Source organism: Stegodyphus dumicola, chromosome X2 (assembly GCF_044657685.1).
Source record: "Stegodyphus dumicola isolate Sdum_Otavi_A_Nest chromosome X2, ASM4465768v1".
Lineage (NCBI taxonomy): Eukaryota > Metazoa > Arthropoda > Arachnida > Araneae > Eresidae > Stegodyphus > Stegodyphus dumicola.
Window position 1 is genome coordinate 144,264,057 of NC_140781.1, and position 6,000 is coordinate 144,270,056.

The window sequence follows — 6,000 nt, forward strand, 5'->3', positions numbered from 1 at the left end:
CTAATGTCTCTACAGTGGCGCCCAAACTGAAAAAGGTGGTGGATGATGATTCTCCACCACCAGGATTTGGCACCTGAGTCCTCTAATCCCAAAAGGGAGAGTATATAAGGTATTTCTCCCGCCTTCTTAGCATGCCTTCGTGGTGTAATAAGCAGCACGCTCGGCGCGTATTCGAGACGTCCGTGGTTCGAGTCAGGAGAGGGTAGTGCTCATTTTTCATGTGTCCTGCTTCGAAATAACCTAATGTCTCTATATAGTAAAGAAACAGGAAAAAAACTATGTCCCTTAAACTAAGTCTTAAAGCTGCTCGATGTGTTGAGCAGTCACCGGAATTAGCTGCATGATTAGCAGAATTTAAAAGATCACAACTTTTGTTGGATAAGATGCAATTAATATATTTTGGCTCTTCTTTACAGCCTTTATCAGTGTGCTCACATGGCACAAACTGGACCCACTTAGAGTAACTACTAGAATGGCCATAACCCTGACAATTGTAACATCTCAATATACGTATATATTTTCGGAAATTACATTAATGAAAACATAGATAAATAGTACCCGCTTAAATAGTAGCACTGAATTTATAGAAGCGGCATTTTGTACATTAAGTTTAAACTATGAGCCAAACCAGAAATGTATGTACCTTGATTATTTGTTTGTCAAATAATGGTTTGCATACATTTCTACAATCCAGCTAAATTGGCCCCACTATCGTAACCTTGACCTCGAACATTTCAAATATCGAAGCCATCCTTTTTTAACTTATAAATAATTTCATTTGCTAAACTAATGCAAGTTTTCTCTTTTGTTTCTATAAAATCTATAAAGTTTTCTACAAAAATCTGAATTCTACTTTTATATACACGTATCTAGTAATCTGACGCAGTTGTTTATGATACGAAAGATCTGCTGTTCAATCAAATAAATAATAAAAAAAATTCTCTTTTTTGCTCCTGGAACAAATTTCAAATCGAGCCGTATTACCTAAGAGTGAAATAAATTCGTCTTGTACTTCATTACACAGCTAAAGAAACAAATCTCTTTCTGTGGTTGGCTATATGATAGACAATATTTTGACTAGAATGAATTATCAATTTAATTAAGTTTAGGAATATTCTTGCACTTGAACTGCCAATAGTTTGAGAGGTATTTCTAAGAGGTAAATTATGTTTTGTACAAAACAGAATGACGTCTAATGTAATGCGTAACGTATGTCACCAATTTTCATTCTTTTTTTTTTTTTTTTTTTAATAGCCCAAAAGGCGTTAGCCCAAAATGGCTATTAATTTGAAAACGGCATAATATTATTGCCATGTATTATATTTAAATTAATAACGAAGAATCTGCATGAATGGCAGTTGGAATATAGACAATTGGAAGCCCGAATTTTGAGTTTCAAGTTTGTTTTATTATCTATTTAAAATTTCGTAAAACTTTAACGAATTTTTGATTAACAAACTCAACGATTTCAAAGGGAGTAATGGCAACACGGTACGGAAAAAAAAACATTTTTATCTCCAGCACATGAGACTGTGTATCGGAAATTCTAAAGATATGCTGTTTTGAAATATTTTCTGATATTGTTGTTGAATTGAATTTTATGTGCTTTAAGTGCGAAGAACATGATCTATATATCTAAAGGGAAGAGAGTGTTTGTGTGTGTGACTTTCGTTCGTGCTGCGCGTAAGCTAATAGACCTAGGGCTACGAAATTTGGTACACAGGTGCATCTAGACAAGAGCCAGTGCACATTGAAGCGATTTTTACATTTTTATTGATTTTTTTTCAAATAAAGTTGTTCTGATTTTTCCGGTACATTTAAAAGCCAGACGAAGGCTAGCGGCTAGTATTTAATAAGTAAAGGTAACACACAAAACGTTAGAAAGCTTTCACATATTTTTTGGGGAACAGGACGTACTACTGCTTTATGCAGGGAATCATCTATGAAACAATTCCTTTAATTTTTTTCTTGAAGCATTTCTAGTGAAGATTAGCATCGCGATGAAATAGAATTTTCATGATCGCATATTAGGTTTAAGTTTTTCCAATCTTTGAAACCATTATGCAATAAAATTAAAAGCACTAAGAAAAGCCGGATCAGTGTTGATGCGTAATTATCCTATATTGAAGAGGAAGAATTGCGTAGTAGCTAAAGAAATTGGCAGTCGAGGCAGTTTTAATTTCATTTTTATTTGCAATTGATATTTGTGGCCACAATCACTTGGCACTCTAGTCGTGCCTTTCCACAGATTTACATTTTTGCTATTGTTGAGATAGAAAGCAAGCCAGCGAAATAACATCTTGGCACAGTAGAGAGCAAAAGCTGAAGTGCGTAGTTGTGCAAGGTGGAAGCACGCGAAGAGAAAAGTTTTGGTTTGGAATTTGGTGATTGGTCAAGAAGCATCTGCATTATGGGTTACGTAAGATCGCATGGTTAATTTGAATGACGCAGTTTAGACTTAAACGCTATTTTTAGGACAGATAGATGAAGTTTCCAAATGAAATAGAAAATAAAAGAGGTTATAGTGAATTAAATTTAGAAGTTTGCTTTCATATTTTTATCTTACACACACATACATATATATGTAATAATAAAATTCCCTAACTGCATGTTCTTTTCATTTTTAATGGCTACGGTCTCTTATTTGAAAGTACGTGGAATTAAAACCACAGCCCCGTAGTCAAGTTGTTTTTCCCGCCTTTTCTACACGTACAGTTATAGAATGTTCTAGAGATATTTAAAGCGAACTGGCATGGCTGACGAGACTGACGTCATTTCTTGGAAGCTCCGCCTTTCCAGAGGCTATAAAAGGACTCGCAAAAGAATATCGGGGTCTTTTCTTTAAAGTAACGATGCAGTAAACTTCATACAAAAAGTTATTAGTAATTCTTTTTTATTTACTCCGGAAATATGACTTTTGTAACTGCTATTTCTCCTGACCAATAATAAATGGATCCTGTTTTTTAAACTTATCGTCTGATAATTTAAGCTACGACTACATCTATATTTCTTCACCAATCTATTTATTCCGGACAAAAGCTGGTACATCATATATATATATATATATATATATATATATATATATATAATTTACTCGAAGAAGAAATTCAATACTTAATTTAAATTCTACTAGAAAATCAAATTCCAAGACAGGTCATCACACATACACCCTAAAAAAAGCTGGTATATACTTTAATCTTTGAATTTCTTCTAAAAGTGATATGATATCATTTACTTAAACCTTTTTATGAGGTAAATGATGGATGACTAATGAGTATTCATGTACATATGTGTACTAAATTCTACAGTTCTAAGTGTACAGTTCTTTCAGTAAATTAATTTGTATATGTTACTTTTACAGTAATTTACTGTCCATCTATCCTTTCTTAATTAATCAAGGAGCCATTTTCATTTTCAACAGACGTTTTTGCAGCTCAAAAAACGTGAAGAATTACGACTATTCTAACAATTGTATCATTTCCTTTTTCATTACTCTCTGGCCAAAATTGTAAGTTTGCACTAGCACTTTTGAATTTCTTTCTCTACAAGTCTCCTTTTTAGACCCTGTCCAACTGATACGGAGGATTGACCCTTCAGTTTTTCACCCTTTCTTCCGACTTAGAAGAATCCACCCGCTCAGAAGGACACATCAACTTATAGTTTAACTGCTATTAGCTTAAAATGCACGTTTTCGCTTTAGTAACCTCTTTTCACAACGGTTTATGGCAAACCCTTAGAGCATCAAATTTTAAGATTTCATTCCTTGTAGCGTTCAGAAATAAGTAAGTCGAAATTTTTTCCGTTTCCTGGCTGTTTTCATTTGTTTTTATGTAATTTCATTTCTGCTTAAGCTCTCCCTTTAATGCTTTACCTTTTTCCTTTCATTTTGAAATTGAAACAAATTTTTTTAATTATGGGGTTTTTCCTCTTTTTTTGTTTTTACTTTAGCAAACTGCTTCGTTCCAGGTCGACTTTTCTTTTATCTGAAGCCACTTCTACTCTTATTATAGATAGTAATTCAAATTGTTCTTTTTATTAGCATTCCATTACATAAACTCAGACTATTTTAGTTACATTTTTGTTTTCTGTTTTTCAACACAGTTTTTCGAGACACTCCTTTTTTGTTTTACAGGACTGTCTCTTTAAATTCATTAACAGAGATTAATTTGAATTTTCCTGCTTTTGTTTTTTGCATTGTCAAAAATTTTCTATTTATGTAATTTGTAGCATAGTTTTTGTTTGTGTCATTGTATGCATGGTTAATATTTCTTTTTTTTTCTGTAAGAAAGCTAAGATAAATAGGGAAAAGAGACAATTTAATGAGATTTCTCTTTCTTCTAATTATTTTAAAAATAAATTAAGTTTGCGTTTACAAGTCTCATTAAATTTCGGAACGAAATTTGTATTGGCTCTCTTTTTAATCGACCAGGTATGGAACTTCAAAACACTTTTCCCTTGACAAGTTCTGTTATGAAGTTCCAGACAGGGGAGATTAAAACATTTTTTGCATAATTATTGTTTTTACACTATTACTTCCCTTGTTTACTTTCTTGTTCCATAGTTGTTTTAGCATTTTAGTTTCGGTTCTTCTTTCACCTCAATGTCCCTTTTTTTCTTACATTTTTGCATTTATGTAGTTCATATATTAATTTACTTGATAAAATTCGGGTCTTATTACTGATAGTTGGATCTTTTAATGCTTTTAATCTCTTAAGCTTAAATTATGATTTAGCAGCATTTTGCACTAATCTTTTCATTTAGTACTAGCATGCTTTATTCTCAAAACATTTACTGCTCCTTTCTCTCTCTCTCTCTCTCTCTATATATAGGGTGGGACTGGAAATAGTAGAGTCTGCTTTTCTTTTGTATGGAAGAAAGTATGCATGGAAACAGAGTAATAGCAGAGATCTTTTTGAATAAATAAGTCAGTGGAAATGCATTATTTCTCCATTAGAAAACTTCTTAAAAAACAATTCTCTTGAAAATTTTCTGTCATCCTCTGAAGTAGATTTTCTGATCAGCATCTTGTTCTGAATATTGTTGATCTTCTATTAAGACAAAATTATTTTGTCTGGAATTGTTGGCCGAAATTGGAAGATCATTGAAATTAATCAATTAATGTTTACTTTATCCTCAGTGTTTCCAGAAATTTCGGCAGGAGAAATACCTTATTAGTAAAATTTGTGACTTTCATTTTAAGCATTTAAAAAATTATTATATTTTCTGACAGCGAAATTTCTTCTTAGGAACTACTAAGTTCTATGTTCCTGGTCTTTCTGTTAAAATTTTGTGTTCAGAAGTGGCCTAGGGGTAACATAGGCTGTTGTTCGTACAGTTCAAGGTGATCGGGTTGGCTGCATTTAAGCTTCTGTAGCTTGAATATAAGACATATCAGATCATCCTTCCCGAAAGCTTCGCTCCTAAAGCATATAGCGTCGCGAACTTCATTATAATCGACTAATCAATGAAATCAGTCTTTAATATATACAGATCAGTAATCAATTAAACGTTCCCATCCCCGAAGAAAATTTTATTTGAGTTTTATTTATATGCCATCTTATTTTAATTTAAATATCCAATAGTTTGGCTGTCGGATAAAACTTTATTAAGGATCTTATAATACCTGTACAATATAAAGGTAATTTTAAAATTAACTTCGTGAATTAATGATGTTTGATATTTTATCATTACTTTTATTTCGCCTCATCAGTTAGCTTGGTGAATTCAATGTACTAAATTTCGGGAATATGGCAAGTGTTTACATGTTTACCACTTATTTTTATTCACAGCATAGAACAGGTTTTCATCCCTGGTCTAATTAATTTCGAAGGCTTAATTTCATACAGATACTGCATAAATAAATATTTAAGATACAAATATGTAAATATAAATCATGATTTAAATTAGCAATAGCGCCTTAATGCTTAATTTTGGTTTGAATATTTCTTCTCTTTATTACAATAGCAGTAATAAATTTCTATGAGCTGCGTCATTTCGAGA